At 40.8% G+C, this 27,064-nt stretch overlaps 1 protein-coding gene across 1 annotated transcript in view; it reads left to right on the top strand.

The window, feature by feature from the left end:
* Nucleotides 1-13,382: 13,382 nt before the first annotated feature.
* LRRC8C (leucine rich repeat containing 8 VRAC subunit C) overlaps nt 13,383-27,064 on the top strand; it is an 83,423-nt gene continuing 69,741 nt past the window's right edge. The window contains exon 1 of the mRNA XM_047082163.1: nt 13,383-13,590. The gene's annotated coding sequence lies outside the window, so the exon portion shown is untranslated. The remainder of the gene's footprint in view (nt 13,591-27,064) is intronic.

The following is a 27,064-nucleotide window of genomic DNA, read 5'->3' as shown; positions in this document are numbered from 1 at the left end:
TTGAAATGTGTTCTCTTTTGAGTACAAGGCCCTCCCTCCCCTTGTAGATCACAAATTCATGAAGCAGCTGGGGGAATGTTGGGATGAGCCGCTGTATAAATCATGGGGCAGAGAGAACCTGTAACACTGATGTGTTAAAACTGGTTATTTCTTCAGTCATGCAGATTTCAGTAAACAATAAAAGCACTATTTCAAAATTCTGTGTGTACTCTTTTTTCCATAATGTTAATTAAGACACTGAATCACTCACATCAGCAGAAGTTCTGCAACAGCCTGGATATTTTACATAAGAATTTCTCAAGAAAATAATTTCATGGGTTTCAATTGGGGGGAAGAAATGATTATTTCATGTATCATGGGTGATATGTTAAATTGAAATAGAAAGGAAAGAGTAAAAAAAACATATATACTTTATTCCTGCAAGAAGCACTTAGTAGGCTTACTTTTTAAAAGAAATTGTATATCAAGCTGCAAGATGTTGACTTTTAAGAAAACTGGCAACTGGCACTTCCTCATGTTTATCTATTTTTTTTAATTTGAAGGAAACACTCCTCCTTTAACTTAATATTAAAATAATTAAGTTAAAAAATAATTTTTGAACCTCAACCATGTGGGAAACAAAAAAATTCCAAGTGTCAAAAAAAGAGAAGTCATTATCTGTTTAATATTAATAAAAATTGACACAATGCACATTTATGATATGTCAGGCAGTTCTAAGACATGTATCAAATCACCTAATCCTCAGAAAGAGGAACCTTTTGCACTGCTGGTAGAAATGCAAACTGGTGCAGCCCCTCTGGAAAACAGTATGGAGGTTCCTCAAAAAATTAAAAAAAGAACTACCCTATGACCCAGCAATTGCACTACTAAGTATTTATCCGAAGGATACAGGAGTGCTGTTTTGAAGGGGAACGTGCACCCCAATGTTGATAGCAGTGCTATGGACAATCACCAAACTATGAAGAGCACCCAAATGTCCATCGAAGGATGAATGGATAAAGAAGATGTGTCATATATATATATATATATATATATTACTTGGTGATCAAAAAAATGAAATCTTGCCATTTGCAACAACGTGGATGGAACTAGAATATATAATGCTAAGTGAAATTAGTCAGGGAAAGACAAATATATAAGTTCACTCACATGTGGAATTTAAGATACAAAATGGATGAGCATAATGGAAGGGAAGCAAAAATAATATAAAAACAGGGAGCGGGACAAACCATCAAAGACTCTTAAATAAAGAAAAACTGAGGGTTGCTGGAAGGTTTTTAGCGGGTGGATAGGATAATTAGACAAGAGGCATTAAGAAGGACCCTTGTTGGGATGAGCACTGGGTGTTATATGTAAGGGATGAATCACTGGATTCTACTCCTGAAATCATTATTGCACTACATGCTAACTAACTTGGATGTAAATTTAAAACAATTAATGAAAAAAAAAAAAAAAAAAGAGGCGCAGGCTGCTTCCTGTAGGCTCCTCACCAGGCAGCAGCATGCAGTGGTATCTCCTCCAGATCTAGGCTGGGGGACTGAGGTAGGCTCCCCTCCCCGCCTCAGGTAAGGCCTGTAAATCCAGCCTGGAACTGGAGGGACAGAAGGAGGAAATTAGGCTGGGAGTAGAAGTGAGGGAAGGAAATGCATGGTTTTCAGATCCTGTGTCCTCTCGTGTGAGAAAAGGCAGCCTCTGGAAAGGAGGTGCTGTTCTGTTTTGGGTGACAGATGAAGGCCTTGGGGTTGGGGTGCCTGACTGGCCGACCCAAGAAAGGAAACGGGGAGAGAAAGTAAAGTTCACTCCTGCTCCATCGTTCTTTCTTCTGTCCTTGAGGAAACTTCTAGAAAGACATTGTATGTTTTCTGTGGATCAAAAAATGTCTTCTTCACAGATTCCAGAGAGTCTACCATTATAGACTGAATTTACATTAGATCTGTTCCCTTCTATATTAAAAATCATAGACAAATGTTTCTAAGGGGGAGGCACAGATATTTAGAAACTATAGTATAATTTAATTTCTATGTTGTTTTTTTTAACCATTTGAGGATGGAGCTGTACCCAAAGTGGTTGGGGGTGGTCAGTGCTGAGGAGGGCAAAACAAGTTTCTCTCCAGTCTTCCTTAACTTTAGGTTTTGTGGCTTTCCTGAAGGTTCTTCTAGGTACCCCAAACAGCAAACAAACAGAAATATTTTATTTCAAAGACTAATGTGCCCAGTGCAGAACTGGCTACTGGAAGATTAAAAAAAAAAAAAAAAATTGCCTAATCCTCACAACACATATCAAGTACTATAGTTATCCTCACTTATTTATGAAGCAACTGAAGCTCAGAGAGGCTAAGCAACTTATCCAAGTTTTCACAGCTATGGCAGGAAAAACATGGTTAATTACTATAAGAGTTTTCAGAAAAGAAAGTGTTAGAGAAGCTTAAGGAAAAAGGGTTCGAATAGGACATTTGAAGACTGATGTAATTTGGAGGGAAGTGAGAGAGAAATGAGAAGGTGCTGGAAAGATATGTACAAACAGAGGAGGTGGTAAAGAGCTGTAAAGCCACTGAAGGCATGTGCAACTTTGCGGGTCCCCTCAGAGTCAACAAGTGCAACATTTAGGAAAGTGATTTTGCCTGAAAAGTTGGGTCTGTAAGAATTCCGCCACATACGTTTTTTAAAGAGCAGTGCCAGTTAAAATGAAGGTAAATCCAAATCCTTTTAGTTAAGGAGTTAAAACAATTCCGTGCAGCCTTGTGGGATCCCAGAAAGATCAGAAGATGGATTTGTGTTGACTCCTCTGGAACCTCTAGATTCACTCTAGATGTGAGGAGCAGACAGACAGGAATCTCCACTCACCTCTTGGCTCTTCAAGGCCTTAACAGGACGAGAGAAAAGTACTCACCCGTCTGCACAAAAGTTGTTCGGCCAAGACCATGCTGACTCCCTCATTTGCCTGTGGAAATGGTGACGGGGCACGAAGAGGTGTGTTTTGCTCTTGCATCTGAAATTTGTACCATATCACTCGTCTTCAGAACGCTGAACAGATGTAACCTTGCAGAGACTTTTATGTGAACTTTGCTGTTGCTGGTTTTCAGAAATCTTTTGGGGTGTCAGAGCCTGGGCAGCAATCAACAAATGCTCTATAGTAAATTATTTCCTCACCATTCTGAGAAAGATTGTCCTTTCCCCTTCAAGCATTCAGAAATTCCCTTGTCTTCCTACCTCCCATGCTCCCTGGGAGACTGGAGAGGATGAGGGACCAGTCTGAAAAGCATTGTGATGTGACTGTTGGTCTAGACAGGGTCACAATGTGCCCCTCTGGGGACTGTGGCAAGTGTGGGTGACTTGAGGGCTGGTATTACCACTCCTGATCATGAAAGATTTAAGTTTGTCCCAGCAAAGAACTGACAACATCACTTCAAAATATTGTTGCTTTTACCTCCTTCTCTGGATACAAACCTAAAGAGAAACACTCGACATCTATTGTGGATTTGTTTTAGATTATTAGAAGATTTTTCAAATGCATCTTATGTTAGGAGTTCAAGACAAATCAAAACCTTACACAGAAGATCTTATGGTGGCTTAACTGCAACATCTCCCTTCTCAAAAGGGGCTACATAGTATCTCCCTTCTCCGTCAACGTGGGCTGATGATGGACGTAATCCACCCTTAATGGTCCTGAGATATATTCTTCATAGAAAAATGATGAAGAGCATTATATGTAGGACAATAACAATCTAGAGATAAAAATCCAAAGAAGTAATAAAAGTGATGTTGATTTCTTTTAAGCATTCTAGAAAAAAATCACATTTTCTAGCAGTGTTTAAAAAAAAAAATCTGCTATTATAAAGCAGAAAGGGAGCATAGGTTTTAGAGTCAGATTCCCTGAATTCTGTTCTTGGCTCTTAGGCAAGTGACATTACCTATCTGTGGCTCAGCCTCCCCATCTGTGAAATGGGGACATTGAGAGTACCTATTTCATAGTGTCGTCACATGGATTAGTGAAATAATACATGTGATATTCTTAAACCATGCCTGGCATGGAGTGCTCAACAAAGCTTAATTTACTACCCTATTTGTGGCTTTCAAATCACTGTAGCAAGTTATCAGACTACCACATAGGATTTCCAGATTGGGTTCCCAAAGTCCCTAAAAACACTTTCAATCAGAAATTATGTGTTTCAAAGCAGTTTATCTTGCTTTGTTACAGAAGCATTGTTACAGAAAGCATAATTTTGAGTCATGGTTTAGCCAGTGAAATCAACAGTTCATGTGACATGACATCAGATCAGACTGTTGTCAGAAGCATTTTAGAAGCTGAAGAATATTGGGGACGTTCAAGAAATCTGGATGTTTTGAATCTCCTAAATAAGGCCACAGTGGTTTTCATGTTGTGGTTAAAACGATCCTCCCCTTGGTCACATGAAGAAATTTATCTTATCTGAACTCAAGCCTCTTTCGACATTGCTTTTGGGAGCAATCAGTGCGATTAACTCAGAAGTTTCCCCGTCTCCACCTCACCCCCATATACATGTCCATTGTTTACTATAAGATGGTATTTCCTTTTCATAGAGGATTAACTTTTAAATTTCTTTTAAAAAACAAGATAGACTGCAAAATATTTTCTAATCATTTTAATGCAATGTTCTCATGCTGGACAGAATTCATAGTGCCTTTCTTTGAAATTCCGTAATCACCGTGCATCACTTCTAATAGCCCTCTGCTGAATGTTCCTCAGAAACAAGGATGGATAACTGTAAATGCTACAACAGGCTTAGAGAAGCATTCAGAGGAGAGAAGAGTCACAAGACCAGGGATGATTCAGGGAGGGAGAACACCTAAGGATATAAAGTTATTCTGCCAATGTCCAATTCACAGGGAGGAAAAAGCCAGTTATTGTCAGAATTGTGAAGGATCTGAGAATTGATCCCTTGGAAGCTCAAAGAAATTAGCCTGCCATGGTTTCTTGGAGGGCGGTAGAAGACAGGAAACCCCTGGATCAGATAAAAGTTTATTACTCAGCAAAAGCAGCAGCCAGAGTATTCACATTTTTGTGTCAGTTCCTGGAGTTCCTAACATAGTAATGACAGGTTGTGTTATAGGAGAGGAACCATGAGCTTAGGGAATGTGAACGTTTTCTAATGAGTGTAAGCATGCCTGCCTCTTGCTCTGAAGAGAAAGTGTCTTTATTATACTGGACAATAGGTATGCTTGCCTTTTGCTCCAGAGGGTGACATTTCCTCTATCTTCAAAGGCTGTTCACTCTACAAGTACCCTTGAATTTGAGTCTGGAAGAAAAAGCAGTCAGTGCCTTGCTTATAAGATGTGCAGAATTACTAGAGACCCATAGAGAATTGTCTTGCAACAGTTCTTAATAAATAAATAATTTTATGCCAGCACTTTGAGTACTCAGAATGTATGTTTGTCTTACACCAGTTTCACATTTCTGAAAGGTTGCCAAAGAACCCAGAAGCTAATAGGAATATGTAAAGGTAGAGCGTCTGACTCAATTTTGGCTCAGGTCATGATCCCAGGGTCGTGGGATTGAACCCCCACATAGAGATCCAAGTTGAGCGTCAAGCCAGCTTAAGATTCTCTCTCTCTCTCTGTCCTCATCTTCCTCCTTTGCCCCTCTCCCCTGATCACACTTTCTGAAAGAAAGAAGAAAGAAAGAAAGAAAGAAAGAAAGAAAGAAAGAAAGAAAGAAAGAAGAAAGAAAGAAAGAAAGAAAGAAAGAAAGAAAGAAAGAAAGAAAAAGAAAGAAAGAAAGAAAGAAAGGCAAGGAAATATTCCTCAGTGTAAAGGAATAAGGCTACACTATTACCAGTGAGAATGGGCGCTCTTTGTTCTATTAAAGATGACAGATACTCTATTCCAGCTGATGTTTGCAAGGGAAATAGCTACAGAAAATGTCTACCAAGAGGGTTTATCTTGGTAGGCATTAATTAAGTGAATTAATAGGGCTGATGACTTCCTGCTCTTTCCAAAGAAAAAAGGCCATATGAAGGCTCTGCAGTCTTTAACTCTAAAATAGCAATTCAAATATTCTGTTATGAGAGATTACAGTCTTCCTGGAATGTTGGTAGTTGTGACAAAGGAAAACAGTTCCATTGTCAAATAAAGTTAGAGAAATGCTAGGCTCAGCAAAGTTAAACAAGTCTTTTTAACTTGGGACTTCTCAGATTTCTAAACATGTTACCATGTGTTGTGAATCTCCAAAAGAGATATAGTATTCTTCAAGGGATTTGATCACAGACCCCTATTTCTCAGGATACTCCAAGGGGAGAGTTCCAAGGAAAGCTGCTTGCAAATGCCTCTGTGGAGGAATGACCCTAGCTCACTGGCCATGGATGCTGAAAGACAAAGGTGCTTTGGAAAGATGTTCCCTGATGGGTCAGACATGCTCTAGGCAGATTTCCTATGGATAGCAGCAATGGGTACCTTCCTGCTTCTTTTATTAGATGTCGGCGATTATATTCATCACTGACTAAAATCTAGGGAGGATAAATATGTATCGTCTTAAGATCAATGTGAAAAGTTTTAGCACTGAGTAAGTCCTAAGAAATCATCTATTCCAATCCCTTCTTGCAGATGAGACACACGATGCAAAGATATTAAGAGACTTGTCCCAAATCACAAAGTTAGTGGCAGAACCACACCTGGAATCCAGGTGTCATTAATCCTAGTTTATGCTCTTTTCACTAATAGCAATAAAATTGACCATTAATGACTGCTATCATTGATACTGAGAAGGATACCAGGCTTTCTTGGTGTTTTGTTTTGTTTTGTTAAACAACAAATAAACAACATGAGTAAAATCAGAGAATTAATAAATGAATTCAAGAAAATGCATCATGCATCAATATGGGTGGTGGCTTTAAGAAGAGATCATCTGGGTGTGGTTATAGCATTTTCTGAGTATACAAAGCATCTTCCATGACAGTTTTCCAAAGAGAGTCATGTTCATGTCAGTAACAAGAGAATCTTCAATTTCACCTCCCTGGTAGGGTTTCTTGAGCCATCAGATATCCATGCCTCAGAGAGACAGCAGCTTCAGCTTCATAGTCAAAGGGAAGAAGCAATTCCTTAGGCTTGAAATTAAGGGCTTTGTCAAGGCTGATGTCACCGAAATTGGAAACAAATCAATGTTTAAACTGTGATCTGAAACGTTTTACGGTACATTCCATATGCATAATAAGATACAATGTTAACAAACTGGAAATTTTGAGTCCTGGGAAAATTGAGTTACCTTCCTTAGGAGGTATATCTTAATGTTTTGTTTTGTTTTAATAAATAAGGAAGTTCTAAGCCCCTTAAGAATGTTTCATTATCTTTAGAATAATTCACTTCATAGCTACAGCTAGTCATTTCCAGATTTAATTAATGAATTAACACATATAAAGTTCTTAGAGCAGTGGCTGTACATGCTTAATAGTGACAAGAAAATATTACTTAGTAATATTATTATAACAGTGATATTTAGGTACAAAAAATAAAAGCCACTCTTGAGAATGTCAAACTCATTTTTTGCTTTAAGCTATATATGTAGCATGTGAAAGTTACTTATCATTGGCCCATATGAACAATAATTCTTTTTTTTTAATTTTTTGACATTTATTTATCTCTGAGAGACAGAGAGAGACAGATCATGAGTGGGGGAGGGGCAGAGAGAGAGGGAGACACAGAATCCAAAGCAGGCTCCAGGCTCTGAGCTGTCAGCACAGAGCCCCGATGCAGGACTCAAACTCATGAACCGTAAGACCATGACCTGAGCCAAAGTCGGACACTCAACCAACTGAGCTACCCGGCACCCCGAACAATAATTCTAAGAATGAGTTTCTCTGGTATATTTCATATTGTGTAAACTCAGAGCTACAGACACTTTATGATCTTTCATTAAGAAGTTTGCTTTCAGTCATAAAATGCTTTTCAATTAAAGAGGAAGCTATAAAATCGCCTCATGAAGACACATTTGGGATGTGAGCATGTTATTGGGAAAAGCACAAACTAATGCAATTGCAAAAACTTCTGAAAAAGGACCTTACTGAATATACTTGATGGATTCAACTTAAAAATAAATATTCATTTTCCATATGACTGAGTAGTGCTTAAGCAAGAGAACTCTGAAATTAGACTTGCCTGGGTCTAAATCCTAATTCTTCCACTCAATGGTCATATGACCTTTGATTAGTTACTTGTTTAAAATGTGCCTCAGTTGTCTTCTCTTCACAGGAGAAAATAATACTGCCTGGATAGCAAGGGTAAAAAAAATCAGACAATGAATAGAAAGCTAGTGCTTAGCACACCATATGTACCTAGTAAGTGCTTATTTATTATTACCATTTCCAAAGTATATCACAGATTAGTGGGGCTAACCAGTTCAACCTTATGCGTCTGTGTGTGTTGGGGAGGGCTGCAGGGGGGTAAATAAACAAGACTGATTTGATAAAAATTCTGCCCAAAGTTGTGTAGTATCCTATTTTTAGGTCCTCAGCACCACCACACTCTCCTCTGGCACAATTTCAACTGCCATTTTAGGGTTAAGACCACATTTGACCACATTACCTCTTGGGCAACTTCCTGCTCACACGACATTTTCTAGGGGAGGTTTTATTCTCCTGTCTTAGCATTTTTAATGGCATAGAGACAAGTATTTCAAAACTGTTGCTAAAGGTGATTTTATCTGGCAGCTATTAATTCAGAAAGTGCTAATGGTTGCAACAGTGTTAAGAGCTGAAACTTAAAACAAAGTATTCTGTTAGCTCAGGACCTTCCCACAAAAGCTCAGAAAGGATCTGGGGAGCAGATGTGTATAGGGTGGGTAGAGAATGCTGGGTAAAACGCTGCTGGTGGTTTTGGTTTAGAATTTAGATTTTACTTTCACTATTACTAGGCAGAATCAACTAACATCAAATATAAAATAAAGCAAGCATAGCAGGTTGGTTTTCAAGAACAAACCCAGCACTGAAAAATCAAGGTTTAAGCAGATACATATGTATAATACATAATTTCAATATAAACTCTATGTGCTAAAGGATTCACATTAAAAAAGAATTTTTTTAATGTGTATTTATTTTTGAGAGAGAGAAACAGAGTGTAGGGGGGGGGAGGGGCAGAGAGAGAGGGAGACAACAGAAACCGAAGCAGGCTCCAGGCTCTGAGCTGTCAGCACAGAGCCCAGCGTGGGCCTTGAACTCACGGACCGTGAGATCATAACCTGAGCCCAAGTCAGACGCTTATCCGAATGAGCCACCCAGGAGTCCCAAGGATTCACATTTTAGAAGCTGAAGTTTTGGGGTTTTTTTAAATAAAACAAAACTTTTAATGTTTATTTTTGAGAGAGACAGAGCACAAGGTGGGGAGGGGCAGAGAGAGAGAGAAGGAGACACAGAATCCGAAGCAGGCTCCAGACCCTGAGCTCTCAGCACAGAGCCAGATGCAGGGCTCGAACCCACGAACTGCGAGATCATGACCTGAGCCAAAGTCGGATGCCTTACCGACTGAGCCACCCAGGCACCCCTAGAGCCTGAAGTTTAATACAAATCACTGTATACTGAAAGTCAGAACCAGTACAAAAAATGGAAACTTTAGAAAACACATTCAACATTTAATGGGAAGCTCTGTGCTAGGTGTTGACATAGGGATGAATAAAGACAAGGTGGTGAAACAAAGCTGTAAAGAGATAAACGGCAGCACACCATGGTAAGTGCTGTGCGAGCGCAGGGAAGGGAGCATTACCCTTGCCCGGAGCCTGCAGAGGTTTCACAGAGAAAATGACTTTTGAAATAAGCTTTCAAGGAATGCGATAGCCCAGCCTGCATTTTCTTGTAGCTAACAACAAAACAATATAAACCACTTCCATACAACCCACTAGAGGGGTTGCAGATGTTCTGTCACTAGAACCTTAAGAGAAGTAGGTATTGCTGCTCTAATAGATGGATGGAGAAACTGGGTTCAAAGATTAAGAAGCTCAGGATCAGAGATGGTAAAGAGTAGACCCAGGACGTGAAGCCAGGTCTGTATCATTCTAACTCCCTTACCATGGTTCTGCCCGGAAAGATCTACTTCAGCTCCCTATTGCCAACCAGTACAGGATCAAGTTGTAACTATCTGGAGTCCAAGTGTGGGAACTCACCCTGAAAGCCCATTGAGAATGTCAAATTTTGGTCTATAAAGAATCGGATAGGGGCGCCTGGGTGGCGCAGTCGGTTAAGTGTCCGACTTCAGCCAGGTCACGATCTCGCGGTCCGTGAGTTCGAGCCCCGCGTCGGGCTCTGGGCTGATGGCTCAGAGCCTGGAGCCTGTTTCCGATTCTGTGTCTCCCTCTCTCTCTGCCCCTCCCCCGTTCATGCTCTGTCTCTCTCTGTCCCAAAAAAATAAATAAAAACGTTGAGAAAAAAAAAAAGAATCAGGTAAATGAAAGGTCAAGGTGGTGGCTCTGTATATATGGTTCACCCGGGCCGCAGTGCCCTCTCTTTTCTCTGAGATTCAATCACATTTAGTTAAAAATGGTTTATTCGGATTCGTGTGCTGCCAGATTCCCTCTCTCAAGCTCTGTCAACACCTTGAAGTCAGGGAATGAGCCTTATACAGTAGTCTCCCCTTAAGGGAGGTTTTGCTTTCTATGGTTTCAGATACCCATACTGTGGTCCAGAAGGATATGACCCTCCTGACAATTTGTCAGAAGTTAATAGCAGCCTAACATTACGTCCATGATGCCTACATCACTCACCTCACTTCATCTCATCACGCAGGTATTTTATTAACTCACATCATCACAAGACGAAGAAGGGGGAGTTCAATACAATGTGATATTTTGAGAGAGAGAGAGACCATATTTATATAACTTTATTACAGTATATTGTTGTAAGTGTTCTATTTTATTAATTTTTGTTGATTTCTTACTGTGCCTAATTTATAAATAAAACTTTATTATAGGTATGTATGTTTAGGAAAAAAACATACTATATAGAGGGTTTGCTACTATCTGCAGTTTCAGCCACCCACTGGGTGTATGGGAGCATATTCCCCACAGATCATGGGGTCTACTGTACTTCTTTGAGACCCTTAAGGTTCAGCACTCACAAGAGTTGGCTGATTATGGATTCACCTGGTGTTTTTCCTAGGGCTTGGTGAGTGTGGATGTTGATTTGAGTTAGGCTGACTGAGGCAAGTGACCAGACTTAGAGTTTGTGTTCTAAAATAAGAAAAGGTGACCTAAGCAGGATAACATAGCGGTTTGCAGACTAGTGCCTCTCAGACTTCAGAGTGCATATGAATCACATCACTGCATGTAGACCTACCCAATGCACCCTATTAAAAAGCAGGTAGCAGACAAAAGTATTGTAGTTAAGCATCGGGGGAGGCAGGAGACTCAACTTGCAGGGTTCATGCCCCATTTCCAAATCTTGTTGCTCTTCCTCATCCTTCTGATTTCAGGTCTATGAAGAGTACAGTAAGCACATATTTATTGTAAGCTACCATTGATAGCAGCTACCGTTCACTGCGTATTTATAAAGTGCTTGGCACTGTTCTTGCTGCTTTGAGCATGTTATCTAATTCGCACAGCACCCATACCCATATTGCCGATGATGGAAAAATATAAAATTAGCAATAACTCCCACAGGAAGAGTAGGGATTTATTCCTGGTGCACCCCAGTCCAAAGTCTAGGGTGGAGTAGTTAGTTCCTTGCCACTGGGTAATGAGGGAGCGTTTTGGAGATGCCTAAGCTTGAGGTCAGGGTGACAACGGTACAGGAGGACAGAGATGCTCAGAAAGCACTTGCAGAATGAAGCCCTGGACGGGAGGTTTGTGCCCTTAGAGTACTCGCCTCATTGAGTATTTAAATCCAGGTAAGCTATTTAAGAGGCGGAACTACCTCAGATAATATCTGGTAGCTTGCAAGGTGCTCACAATTTTAGCAAATTGCCACAGTCAACTCTGCCTTTTCCAGAGGAACTTTTCAGGAATTTTTCCACCTGCTATCTAGGAGAAAGGCCCCACCCTTTCTCCTAGACTTTCGTGTTGATTTAGGTGAATTAAGGCTGTTGTTAGAGTCATCTACAGCCTACAAGGGCTTAAGGTTGACTTCCACAACAGTACAAGAGTTGGAAAAAGTGTGATAGTTCTCCAAGCAAGTAGGGGGAAAATAGTTAAAAGCTAGGAGAACAGCTTCTGGACAAATTTTCTTTTCATTTTGTCTTGGAAATAGAAATGGGGTAAAAGGAAGTACCTGCCCTCTTAAGGCTTCCTGTGTAAGAACAAATCAACTACTGAAAGACAATTAGAAACATCAGCCTTTTCCTGACTGCCGGGACAGAGCAATGGGTTAATTTTAGGTACTCTTAGAATAACTGATATTACTAAGGCATCCCTGGAGACTTTATATAACTTAGTAATCTTGTCTGTACATTTTTCACTGGGCAGAAGATTTTCCATACAGATAGTTGCCAACTTCTAAGAAGACAGAGTTTGCTTTTCAATCCTGAAATTGGGTGGGAGGAGAACGAGAAGAAAAATATGCTTCAGATCAATCAGTAAGGGAGAACCCCTCCCCCATACTCTTTAAACAACAGGTGGTTTTGACGAGTACCGTCAACTCTTCTATACACAGCTCACAATTGTAGGCGGAGCGCTCAATTTCAGCGTCCCTAGAACCTACTGCTGAGAGACAGGGGAGCCCAGCTGTCAGTGTCCAGGAACATGGGGGTTCCTGCTGGAGAGGAGCCGGGTGTCCTGGGGCTCGTGGGCTTCATGGTGCACGGATACGGGCTTTAACCTTTCTCCTCCGTCTCCCTCAGTGCGCCCCTTCCCATTCTTGTGTTCTTATGGGGTCCTTCTGTTGTCACGAGGGGCGGGAGACGAGGAGGAGGGATCATCTCTACCCAGACCCTAGTCTAGCAGGGGAGTTGCCAGAAGGGCTATTTTTAGTGGTAGCTGCTCCCCTCTAACACCCAGGGGAGGAGCTGCGGCAGTGGAGTGGCCACAGAGCGCAGAAGAGCCTCGGTTTCCCGCGCCCAGTTAGCGATGGGGGAGGTATTAGACGCAGCCCGCTCCCCGGGCAGAGGCCGCCAGGTGGCCGCCTCGAAGGCCGGAGCGGCCCCGCGGGAGAGCGCGGGAGGGTTCGTTTCCCACTTGGAGAAGAAAGCCTCCGGCGGCCGGCGGCAGCCTCGCCGACCAGTCCCGGCGCGGGGTGGTCTCCGCAGGGGAGGAAGTTCCCGGGCACGGCGGCCTGCGTCACAGCGGGGCTGGGACCGCGGGGCGGGCGGCGGCGGCGACCCCGGGGCCGGGCGCTGGGCGGCGCTGGCTGCCGCTGGCCCGGCTGCGCGCGGGGCGGCGCTGGAGGCGGCTCCGTCCGCGGCCGGGGAGGCGGAGGGGAGGAGGGCTGCGGGGCTGGGGCGGTAGCTGCGTCCCGGCTCGGAGCCCGCGAACAGGACGAGGAGGAAGACGCCGCCGTGGCCGCGGCCGCAGTGCTCCGGGCGCCACTCGCCCCGAGCAGCGGCCCCGCCGACGACCCCGCTGCCGCTGGCCGCCGTTGAGTCCGACCCGGAGACCGCTCGCCGCTCCCCAGCGCCCTCCCCGCCGGCACCCTCGCGCCCAGAGGTAAGGGCGGGGACCGCGGAGGGATGGAGAGGGGCGGCCCGCCGAGGACCGCGGGGCTCGGTCCGCTAGGTGCGCGGGAGCCACCGCTCGCCCCGCCTCGCTCGCGTCCCTGACTGCTCCCGCTCTCGGGCGCGCAGAATATGTGGTCGCCTGCCCACTGTGTGGTCCTTGGAGCCACCCGCTGCCAGGGCTCGGGGACCCGCCAGCCCCTACCCCACCCCACCCATCCCACGCCAGCCCCAGCGGCGGGGCCGGGGACCCCAGCCTGGCGCCGAGCACAGAGCGGCCGCCGCAGGTCCTGCGGACTTGGTGGGGGGTGGGGGCACCGGGGGTGGAGGACGAGGAGGAAAGGCGGCCACCACCGGGGCGGTCGTCCTTCTTCCCTACCTGAAAACCTCCGGAGACCCCACAGCCTGGCCCTTCTGGTCTGCTCTCCCCAAGCCCCTGAAGTTAGCACTTTCAGGGAGAGAGCAGTCTGATGGTGTCCAACGCGAACGAGAGCGCGGCGCCTGCCCCTTTGCGGGACCGGAGGGGAGAGAGGGTTTAGCCGGATCCGGAGGGCCAGGTGTCTAGGCCGGCCGTTGAGACCCAAGCCAGGGTCGCCGGTCCTTCCCCTCCCAGCAGCGAGGTGGTTAGGGATGGAGTTAGCAACACCGGAACCTTAGGATGTGCTCTGTGGACTCCAATTCCTTTCTTTGCTGCTCAGACGGTTCTTTCCTCCCCCACCTTACGCCTGCCGGTGTGCATCAGATTATAGTTCCTTCAAAAGCTCACACCTTACCTAGCTCTGAATAACCACAGACACCCAGCCCACGTCCCAGGACGGATATTTCAAAGTGTGAAGACCAAACTTCGCTTGGTTTCAGATTCTTTTTAAGCATTTGAAACTCTCGGCAAACCAGTTAGGAAAACACCTGCAAGTCCCCATCCTCCTTAAAGTAAAAAAAAAAAAAAAAAAAAAAAAAGAATCTTTGTGGGAGTGCAAATGCTGGACAAGGGGAGGCTTGAGTGACCTTATTTGTCGCAGCTCTATGGAGGAGGAATTAGTCACATACCTCTTACAGTGTAAGAAATGGAGCCTCAACCAATGGGCACATTTCCAGACAGGTATGGAGTGGTGTCCTAAGGCATCCATGAGGCTACTTCATGGACAAGTCAGGAAAATGGCATCTAGATGGGACAGGAGGCAAAGTGATGGTAACCCTCTTGTTTGGCACAACACTGCAAAATCACCCTTATGTGTGTATACATTTTTTTCTTCATTTTTAAATTATTTTTCTAAACCCAAAATGTAAGTTGAACTTCCCCAAATTTGCTCAGATCGATAAACCATGTGCTGGGCGTGTGGACACAGATGTATACAACTCTAATCTAGTATTTGCATTTCTCCTGACTTGCTCAAATAGTGAAGACCAAGAGTGTAACCCCGATTTACTTTGGAGTGATTCATTTAAATCCTGTCTTGAGGTCAGTTTGTTTTTGAGGGGTGGGACCAGCTTTGCAAGAATGGATATTTTTTGGTGGTTCGCATGATGGATTGACCACAGATCAGTCCTACCGATTTAACAATGGTATCAGAGATAGCAAGCACATTTAACGATTTCTTAGTAACAAAATTATCAAAGTCTTTGTTAACAGTACTGTTAACAGTACTATTCTCTTATTTCCCAGATTGACTAAGTACTTTGTTTAATGGCATGTTTTAGAAGGGAATGCTTTTGGGGGGGGTGCTTATTAGAGAGTGTAAGGGAAAAGACTGAATGGTTTTCCACTTATGTGAAGTTTCTCTTTTTAAAAAAATACCAAGTTAGCAATTTTTAAAAATTCCTGAGGTGCCCAATTTTTACCGAGTTGTTTTTATGATTTTCCAATAGTCTGTAGCATTTTTAAGTTACAGTCACCAATAACATTATAATATAGCCCAAGTTTAGAAGCAAATAGGATGGAAAGTTATACATATTTTTCCACACATTGTGTTAATGATTTCATATGGTACATTGCTATAGTGTAGCTGCTCTAGGTACCTAACATACACTATACTCAGATTCTTACAACAAATGTTTAGGGAGATGGTGACTGTCTACATTTTACAGAAGACAGTTTGTGACTTGCCCAAGACCAGAGAGCTAACTTAATGCCTGAATGAGGCCAACTCTCCTTAGCCTTAATGATGTACTTTTCTATTATCCAAAGCGGCCTTTCTTCTTTCTACATAAATTTACTGTTAATTTGCCGTAATGACTATATGAGGAAACTGAGATTGAAGAAGTAAAATCACCTGTCCATGGTTTTCCATGTAACTAGTATAGAGTAGACTTCAAATTTGGAATCCAGGGCCTTCTGTTTCTCAAACCTGTGTTCTTGCCGTTGATCTCTATTGCATGACTGATTAAGAACTTAAGGAAACATTTTACTCTTTTTCATCAGCTGTTCTCATCCACTTGACAATGATGTTCTCAGATAGGCTGCAATACACTCTCAAGTTTTTATATTCCATCCCTGAAGTGCAGGCTGTATCTCCAGCCCTAGATCACTATATGAAATGCACCCATAACCAATGAGGGTGACATTACTATGGAAGTATCCTTGAATCCACTTAATTTTTCTTAAAATATAAATCAGTCTAGATTGGCATGGGGGAAAGAGCATGGCCTCAAGATGGGAAAAGCTGGCCAAAAATTTGGCTCTACTATCAAGGAGGAGTGTAAATTAATTCATGCCGTGGAACTTTTCTGAGCCCCAGTTTCCTTATGTATAATGAGGTTAATAAAACCTGCTTAGTTGGGTTATTTTGTGGACTACGTGTAACAATCCATATACAGGACAGCTCCTGTCACCTGGTAGGTGTTCAGTAAGTGGTAAGGATTAACACCCCTGTATCCTAGCACTGATTGAAATTTCTGCTGTATTTAACTCCATGTATATTTTACATGCACCTAGTGATTAGTCATTGCTATCAGTGATTCATTCTTCAACTATACAAACATCTAATCAAGTGTTTAGCATCTTTAACTTTTGAATCACATCCTTTTTTTTTGTAGTCCTGACTTAAAAACATTTGCTCACCTAATGCAGTTTTTTCTTTGCTCCATTCTGCATATTTTTTTTTAGAACTTCACTAGCCATATTTCAGTGAGTTGGAATTTGTAATTTTTGGCAAACACACTTTCCTGTTTTCTGCCTCTCCTGATTTCTCAGCCTTGCTTATCACTCAAGGCACCATGACAATCCCAGTATCTTCCTACCACATACCTCACCCTTGACCAGATCTCTACTAGCTGTATCTTCTTCAAGGCCCAGCCTAAATGCTGCCTCCTTCCTGAGCCCATATACCTCCCATTGCAAATCCTTTCTCAGTTGAGGGCACCTGGGTGATTCAGTCAGTTAAGTGTCCGACTCTTGATTTCAGCTCAAGTCATGATCTCACGGGAGAGTGGGGCTCTGAAGTCATTCTTGGCTTTCTCGTGTTCTGTTCCTTGCTCCAGTTCCCTGGGGATCATAGACTGGGCTTCTGGTGTTCGGTCTCAGAAGCCACGAGCATTAGGGGAGCTTGGCTTCTTTGTATATTGACTTCTTTCAGCATCTGGAGCTCATCGGCTCTGTACGCTCCCTTCCCTTCAAACGACTCATCCTCATCACCTGTAGCTTTTGCTTTGACTATAGTGTTCTTTTTCCTTTCCTTCACCCTCAAACCTCCAGTAATATATTTATTTTTCAGCATCTTTTCTCTTGATTTTTGGAGCTGCACTGAAGCCTCCCTCAGGGCAGAAGCCATATCTGCCTTGTGCACGTCTGTATCCACAGCACCTGCACAGTGCCTGAGACATAGCTGCTCAAGATATAGTCATGGGATAAGTATATGGTATATGTGACAGGAACATTCCTAACCTACTAGCTGGGGATGTATCTTTTCCCCTTTCTATTGCTTTAAATTCTGATTATGAAATTTGATAGTGTAACTAGAAGTTATCCTTCTTAGGGTCATGAAATATGTATATGGAAATACTTCTATGTGTGATTGGAAATTAGGAGCAAAATATGAAGTCAGGACTCCAAAATAAATCCTGGACAAATGTCACTAAATAAGCTAAATATATGAAAGGTCATGAGTCCTATGAGTTCATTCTGTGTATTTGAAGACCTTGTCGCATCAATACAAATTAAGTAGTCTTTCTTAAATATTGTTGAGGCTTAGACAATTGAAGCCACTTTAAATATGGTTGTTTTTTTTTTTGAAATGGGAAAAATATAATCCAACTTCTGGAAAAAATATTAGAGGATTAATCTAATAACACCTTGATTTTTTCAAAATAACTGTGAGAATAGCTTCATTAGGAAAACACCATCAGGCTAATTTGTATTATTTCCCTTGACCTTAGGTCCAGGATAATGTTATTATCAGCAAAGTTAGGAAATACTGTCCAGCATACACAACTTTGTAGTTAATGCAAAGCTATGTGGATCTGTGTAATCAGAGAGTGGTTAAAGTTGAGGAGCTAGCCGGAGGTATGTCTGGGCTTTGGATCTGAGTTGAGGGCTTAGGCATTTTATCTACGAATCTGGATGGCATAACAGAAAACATGTATCTGATATTTCTTTAAATGGCTCCATGGTGAATAGAGTAGCTTGGTGTTGAAGCAAGGATTGGAAATGAGCTTGGCAAAATTAAAATAAAATAAAAGGAAATAGTCAAAAATAAGCAATAAAATTTACTTAAGGAAAGCATATGATTATATCTTGAAGGACAATAAACAAGCCTACCATACGAATATGCCAGAGTTTTGTTTGGGTATGTTCATTTCTGTATCACCAGTATTTAGAATAGTGTATTTGTTAACGTTTTATTTTAGTCTGACATATAAGAAAAAAGGTTTCTGGTATGTCAGCTTGAAAATTCATTCTTACTAAGGCCATTTTATAAAAGTAATGGATGGTCAGATACAATTGTGAGACCAAATACAAAATGTGCGTTAAAGGTTACTAGACTCTTGACTTACAGTCAGCAATTAACTGGGTCACTGGGTAGCTGGTTTCCAAGCATAAGTCTTATCCCCACTCCACATTATACAGGAGGCTAGCAAATGTAATAATGATGAAAAAATTAAAGACATAAAAGATTAGAAAGGATGTAGCAAAAATATCTCTCCCTATAAACTTTGTGATTAGAAATTAGGATTCCAGGGGCGCCTGGGTGGCGCAGTCGGTTAAGCGTCCGACTTCAGCCAGGTCACGATCTCGCGGTCCGTGAGTTCGAGCCCCGCGTCGGGCTCTGGGCTGATGGCTCAGAGCCTGGAGCCTGTTTCTGATTCTGTGTCTCCCTCTCTCTCTGCCCCTCCCCCGTTCATGCTCTGTCTCTCTCTGTCCCAAAAATAAATAAACGTTGAAAAAAAAAATTAAAAAAAAAAAAGAAATTAGGATTCCAGAGGCACCTGGGTGGCTCAGTCGGTTATGTCTGACTCTTGACTTCAGCTCAGGTCATGATCTCATGGTTCATGAGTTCAAGCCCAGCATCAGGCTCCGCATGACAGTGCAGAGCCTGCTTGGGATTCTCTCTGTCTCCCTCTCCCCCACCCCTGCTCATGCTCTCTTTCTCTCAAAAAAAGAAAGAAAGAAAGAAGAGAAGATTCCATAATCTAAGGAATCTACAAAGCAGCAACTAACAATAAGTGCCCCACTAATCTCTAACTGAATTGCAGGTATTCAAAATTTACCAAAAAAGCTTAGAAGTAAATATGTTGTCAGTCACTATTTCAGTCGGCCCTTGTATGTAAACATGTAGATGATTTTACTTGTCCTGAGAGTGTACCTAACATTATAGTCACATTAATAACATTTTACCTATCAGGACGCCTGGGTGGTTTAGTCGGTTGAGCTTCCGACTCTTGATTTGTGCTCAGGTCATGATCCTAGAGTTCTGGGATCAAGTCCTGTGTTGAGCTTCATGCTGAGCGTGGAGCCTGCTTGAGATTCTTTCTCTCTCCCTCTCCCTGACTCATGCTCTCTCTGTCTCTAAAATAATTTTTTTTTTTAAATAACATCTTACCTATTGACTTTTTTTTCTGCTTGATAGCTTTCCCCATAATGTGATTGCAATAAACAGAGCAGCCTACTGTTGACCTAATTAAGGAATTAGGGAGCAAATCAATTAAAGCTAATGATTGCTAGCATCTCTATTACTTATGAATGCCATAATCTGGCTTGTAGGAGAGGGAGCAAACCTTTGATGCCACCTGGATACTGTCTAGTGTGTGTCAAATATGTCCTGAGTATAAAAAATCTTTTCTTTATTGCTTCAAATTTGGAACATAATCTTAAAAGAACAATTATAAAATGTCATATAAGAATACAGATGCTCAGTGACAAGAGAAGCCATATTGTTGGTAGTCGTATTTACTAACAACTAAATCGGAAAGTTATACAACATGTCAGAATTTTAATATCTCTAGAGGCCAGGAATCTCTTATTACTCCGCTTGTTTGCTTTCAGTTATTTATAATTTAGGAATACCAAAAAGCAGTACAAAAGCAAAAAAGCTAATTGCCCCTTTTGAAATAATACATGGGGCTGGGTGAAGAAAAAAATAACTTGCTATCTGGGTAGGATATATAAGCAAATGATTTTACAGCCTCATACTGAGAAAAGGTCATCTCAAAAATAATTTTTCTTTTGGGGCACCTGGGTGGCTCAGTCAGTTAAGCTCTTGATTTCGGCTCAAGTCATGATCTCATGATTGAGCATGGAGTTTGCTTGCAATTCTTTCTCTCTCACTCTGTCTCCCCTCCCCCCATACATAAATAAACTTTAAATAATAATAATAATTATTTTTCTTTCTCAGTTATCAGTTATCTATTAAGCTCTTTCAAAAAATAATTGTATCTCAGTATATGTTATTTATCATATAAATCGCATAAGCTAAGCACTGGGGATGACAGTATTTAAAATGGGAAACTTTACTTTTTGAGATAAAATTAACTTTATAAAGCGTGTTATAAAACAGTGTTTATAATCATTATTTGAATGTTATGAAGAATAAATTATGTTTGTATATATGATATGTAAATTTAAATTATCACATGATAGTACTTTGTCAAAGATTATTCATTATCTAATTGTTTTTAATGTTTGTTTATTTTGAGAGAGAGCACATGTATGCACATGTGTGTGCACAGGGAAGGGGCAGAGAGAGACAATCCCAGGTAGGCTTCATGCTCGATCTCATGCAGCTCAGAGCCTGCAGGCTGCTTCAGATTCTGTGTCTCCCTCTCTATGCCCCTCCCCTACTCGCACTCTACCTCTCTCGCTCAAAAATAAACAAACATTAAAAAAATTAAAAATATATATATATATATATATATATCAAAGAAATACAACATCCATTGTTTCACATTATCGTAGCATTGCCTAAAATTTACAACCATCATTAGAGAAATAGTTATAATGGTTGAATGAATGCTTATACCATTGAATGGTTATAATTCAATTTTGAACATATCAACAAGCACTTAAACTTTTAGTGTAAATAATGATCTGATCTGTGAGATAAATACAAGGAATTTAGTAACTTCCAATTAAATATACATCTTATCAGAGAATGTATCAATCATGCATAAGCTAAAATACATTTTAACAACTTTATTGAGATATGTTGTATACTATAATACTTGTTTAAAGTATACAATTCAGTGGTTTTTAGTACAGTTACAGAATTCTTCAGTATAATCTAATTTTACAACATTTTCATCACTCCAAAAAGAAACCTGTACCCATTGGCTATCACTCCCCACTGTACCCTCCCACTTCTCTTCCTCCTGAGCTGTCAAAAGACACCAATCTGTTTTCTATATCTATAGATTTGCCTACTGTGCACACATTTCATGTAAATGGTATCCTACAATATGTGATCTTTTGTGAGTGTCTTCTTTCATTTAGCATACATTTGAGGTTTATCCATGTTGTAATATCTATCAGTAGTCCTTGCCTTTGTACTGCCAAACAATATTGTATAGATATGCCATATTTTCTTTATCCATTTATCAGTTGCTAGACATTTAGGTTGTTCTGAGAAATACTCCTATGAATGTTCATATACAAGTTTCTCTGTGGACATAGGTTTTCATTTCTCTGTTGGATAGATGCATGTGGAAATAGAATTGCTGGGTTGTATGCAACTGTGTGTTTAAAATTTTGATGTAAATGAGTTTGATGTAAATGAGTATAATTTTTGCATCATATCCCAAATTAGAATAAAATCAGGGCTGAGGCATTTAACTGGCTCTTTAATGAAAATTAACAAGATAGTTTAATTTGTCTAAGTATTCATCATCAGAAGTATCCATTGAATTTTGAATTTTAATATAATTCAGCCACAGTTTGCAAAGTACTAGTAAAGTGCAACTAAAATCTCTTTAAATTTTGGAATAACAGTTCTGGTTAAGAAATATGAAAAGGCCTGCTGAAGACTGACTACATAATTATTTGTATATTTTCTGGTTCCTTATCCTTAGCGACCGGGACACCACCCATTAACGCCAAACTTCCCTTTTGTGCATTTTTTTCCTCTTTTTATTGTAGGGTGGAGGGGGATATTTTTCATATTCCCTTAGTCTAGAAGTATGTAAGTGTTTATTAGCTTCTGCCTAAAAAATGTGAACTCCATTCATTTTCAAGTCTACAGTCTTGTTAGTTTCTCTCTGGAAAGAGGGAAAGTCACCTATGAAAGTAAAATACCTCTCATTGGTTAACATTTTTTTCAGGCACTGCTCTTTTGCATGGGATGGTGATGGGGAGACTACCTTGGTAAATTGGACCCGTTTCAGTCTATTTAGTACTATTCTTTTAATTCACTGTCAGACCAAGACCTGGCAGAAATTTCCCCTAACCTTTTCTCTTCACACCCTTGTGAAATCACCCAGACAGATTTCCCTTTTCCCTTCCTTTCAAAGTGAATCTATTTGTTTAAACAGGTATTCTCCTAACACACAAAAGATGAACTCCTGCAACCACTGAACCTTCATTCTTAGAGATGTTCTGAGCAAGTGGGAAGCTAACGCCTCATAGGGGCCCAAAGGACTCACTCACCATAAAAGCAGAACACTATAAATAACCACTTCCAGATACAGGCAAATGAACAGAAAACCCCTGAATAAATTCCTACATGCAATTTTAACTTTTAGACAAATGTAAATATATGCACAAACCCACTGCAACCAAGACACAAAATAACTTAAGGCTTCTGTGAATGTTGTCAAAGGATAATTTTCAAAAAGTTGAACATGACTCTTAATATAGAATGAACATGTCGAGGAATTATTCAGGTTCTTAATAAAGAAGCCAGCTGGTTCAAAGAGCGTTCAAGGAACTATCTGAAAAAAGAATGTTAGAATAACATTTCTCAGTTAGATACAAAAATTAGGTAGAGTCCTTCAGGGCTATTAAAACACACACACACACACACACACACACACACACACACACACACAAACCAGTGTTTGTTTGTTTCCTACTGGACAAAAATCTACAAGTCTGGAATTGAATCAGCAATAATTAGCAAGTCAAAGAAATCTATATTCCCTAAATAACCTTTGGGTGAGCCAGTTAAACAGTTCTTTAATATTACCTTGAAAGAGTGTACTGCCTTCCCTTTGTCTCATTTCTAAGTTTTGGATACTTTGTTTCTTAACAATGCATACGTTTGCTCATCCTCAACTTTCTTTCTAAGGGCTTTGATTGTTCTTAGTAAAATAACAGACATTCAGCCATGGAGTGTGTCAAATACAAAACACTGGCCATAGAAATCCTCAAACTTCAAACATGGAACAGAAACTTTGGGTTCTACCCTTGACTTCTCTTCTAGGGAATCCTTTGTGTCAGTATACCTCTCTAACTTCATTCTGGGGAGGAGTTCTATTTTAACTTCACCCCCAAGTGCAGCCAATTCTTAGGGCCCAAACTGCTCTCCAGGCTCTCAACGTGGATGACAAGTTATCTAAGTCTCGTAGGGTGAGATTCCTTTCCGATGGCCTTTAGACTTTCACATTGAAGTGCTTAAATTGCAGCAAAAACTCCAAGGCTCAGGAAGAGAAACATACAGGATCTCATTGGCAAACATGCCTTGAGGGTCCTTGATCCAGAGGCTGCCCACAGCTCTGCTTCTTTTGAATCTCCATTGAAACTTCAAGAACCATTCCACTAGGGATTGGCAAACTGTGACCCATGTAGTTTGAGGTCTGCAACCTGTTTTTATCTGGCTCACTTGCTGAAATTAGTTTCTATGTTTTGGAAGGTTGTTTAAAATTTTTTAAAAAGAATATGCAACACAGATTATATGTGACCTGAAAAGCCTAAATACTTATTGTCTCTCCCTTTATAGAACAAGATTACTTATCTCTTCATTTACTAAAAACAAAAACAAAAACAAAACAAAACAAAAAAAAACCCCGACTTCATTGTTAGTATGTAACAAACTTCTTGAAAGGGAAAAGCTCCCTAGTAGGCTAATTTAAAGATTTGCTCTTGGTGGGGACATTTTATGGGAGAAAAGAATGGTTAGAAAAGCATTAGATTCAACATCAGAAGAAAATAATATTGGTTAAAGGGTACTAAACGTGGTTGACAGCCGGTCAACTGTGTGGGTGGTAACTGATTTCCCAGAACAAGTCTTAATGTCATTAAAGTTCATGAGACTCAACTACTTAAGCATTGTATCGAGAGCACATTTCTTTCTGGGAGGAGGTTGCAAGTTATATCAGACAAACAGATTAGGAACAATTTTTCTTTTACAAGGCAATGTATTGTATATTTTAAAAGCATACTCAGGATGCAGTAAAAGAAAAGCAGACTCTAGGAACCTCTGACGCCACACTAGCTCTTACGGTTTAATTTAGGACTACACAAATAAGCAGGAAGATGAAAAATTTGGAAGGAAGTCAGAAGACCATCACAAAGAGGATTAAATTAAAACATTGAAAAACTGAATCTATGTGGAAAAAATGAAAAGAATTGGGATGTTTCAGCTCAGATTAAGAGGATGAGGAGAAATGTTACAATTACTTCCAAGGGTATAAAGGGGTCTCCAACTGAGTGTGAAGAGTGATTATACATCTCTTCTCAAAAGAGGTAAAAATTTAATCTGCGGAATGAGGATGACATCAAGACATCAGCCTTTACACGAATTTTCATAGAGGTTGGGTCTTTAAGATACTTTAAAAATAGAGTAGCATTGGGGCTCTCTGTCATGGGTTCAATATGGTCTTGCCTGAAGGTTTAGCCAGATAATCCCTTGAGATCATGTATTTTTCATTTAAGACTATATTGGGTGCAAACCACCAGACCTGCTATCCTTTGAGGAGATTAAAAACCAGCCATTATCCCTGAAGACTTACTCTGTGGCAGAGGGGGTAAGGTAAACAAATACGTGCATGGCAAAGGTAAGGGACAGTACTACCACAGGGGGACAAGGAAATATTTGCATGTATTGAATTATCCAGAAAGGGAAACAATTAAAAATATGGCTCAGAAGGCGAAGACCTGGACTCGGGGACGGAGCCATCCACATCTGCGGAAAGAGCAATCTAGGCAGAGTGAACAGCAGGTACAAAGGTGGATCCTTGGCATGATGGAGGAACAGCGAGAAGGCCAAAGTGAGAGGAGGGCACTGAGCAAGGGGAAGAGTAGTAGTTGTTAAATGAGGATGTTGTAGGCTCATGGAGTATCTTGTCCACTTCTTCTAAAAAAAAAAAAAAAATTTTTTTAAGTTATCTCTACACCCAGTGTAGGGCTTGAACTCACAACCCAGAGATCAAGAGTCACATGCTCCACCGACTGAGCCAGCGAAGAACCCTCCCCTTTTTAAAATATTTATTTATTTTTGGGAGAATGCAAGAAGGGGAGGGAAAGGGCAAGGGGGACAGAGGATCCAAAGTGGGCTTTGCGCAAACAGCAGCCAGCCCAATGTGGGGCTCAAACTCAGGAACCATGTGATCCCAACCTGAGCCAAAGTCATGACACTCAACCCACTGAGCCACCTAGATGCCCCAGCAGCCGCCTCCCCCCCCTTTTTTAAAGATTTTATTTTTGTCCACTTCTACTCGGGTGAAATGAGGAGCCGTTAGAGGATTGTGAGGAAATGAGGGTCAAAATCCAACTTGACTTTTAAAAGGATCACTCTGGTGGCAGTGTAGAGAAGCCCTTAGCTAATTTTTTGGCCTCAGGGCCTTTCACTCTTAAAAAATTATTTGGGAATGCAAGCTGGTGCAGCCACTCTGGAAAACAGTATGGGGGTTCCTCAAAAAAACTAAAAATAGAACTACCCTATGACCCAGCAATTGCACTACTAGGTATTTATCCAAGGGATACAGGTGTACTCTTTTGAAGGGACACATGCACCCCCATGTTTATAGCAGCACTATCAACAATAGCCAAAGTATGGAAAGAGCCCAAATGTCCATCGATGGATGGATGAATGGATAAAGAAAATGTGGTATGTACACACACACACACACACACACACACACACACACACACACAATGGAGTATTACTCCGCAATCAAAAAGAATAAAATCTTGCCATTTGCAACTACGTGGATGGAACTAGAGGGTATTAAGCTAAGTGAAATTAGAGAAAGACAAATATCATACGACTTCACTCATATGAGGACTCTAAGAAACAGAGTCCTCTAAGAAACAGATGGACATAAGGGAAGGGAAACTAATATAAAAACAGGGAGGGGGACAAAACAGAAGAGACTCATAAATATGGAGAACAAACTGAGGGTTACTGGAGGGGGTGTGGGAGGGAGGATGGGCTAAATGGGTAAGGGGCACTAAGGAATCTACTCCTGAAATCATTGTTGCACTATATGCTGACTAATTTGGATGTAAATTTTAAAAAATAAAATTAAAAAAATAAAATGAAGTTATGAAGCAAATCATGGAGACCCTGATAGGAATCCAGGACTCCAAGCTCATAGGCCAGGGTTCTGTCCTCTTCATCAGTAGCTACCAAACATATGAAGGGTATGGATTGTTAAAAGCACAGATTTCTCTTAACTCTAGAGAACAAACTGATGGTTACCAGAGGGGAAGTGGATGGGGGGATGGGTGAAATAGGTGATGGGGATTAAAGAGTACACTTTTCATGATGAGCACTGAATAATGTATAGAATTGTTGAATTGCTATATTGTACACCTTAAATTAATATAACACTGTATGTTAACTATATTGGAATTTAAAAGCTTAATTAAAAAGTGGAAAAAAATTTTTAAAATTATTGAAATTTTTATATAGTTAAAAAATTATATTAAGACAGAGCTTTGTGTGGTTTATATCTGTAGATATTTACCATATTAGGAATTTAAAACTAAGTTTTTATTTTAAAATAACATTAATAAAGCCACTACATGTTAACACAGAGAACATTTTCTAATGAAAATAACTATATTTTCACCCAAAAAAGAGAAAATGACAGTGTTTACA

This window comes from Lynx rufus, unplaced genomic scaffold (assembly GCF_022079265.1).
Source record: "Lynx rufus isolate CCGP_SWC_20201006 ecotype Redwood Valley unplaced genomic scaffold, mLynRuf1.p SCAF_2, whole genome shotgun sequence".
NCBI lineage: Eukaryota > Metazoa > Chordata > Mammalia > Carnivora > Felidae > Lynx > Lynx rufus.
This window is presented reverse-complemented; position numbering and strand designations above follow the sequence as displayed.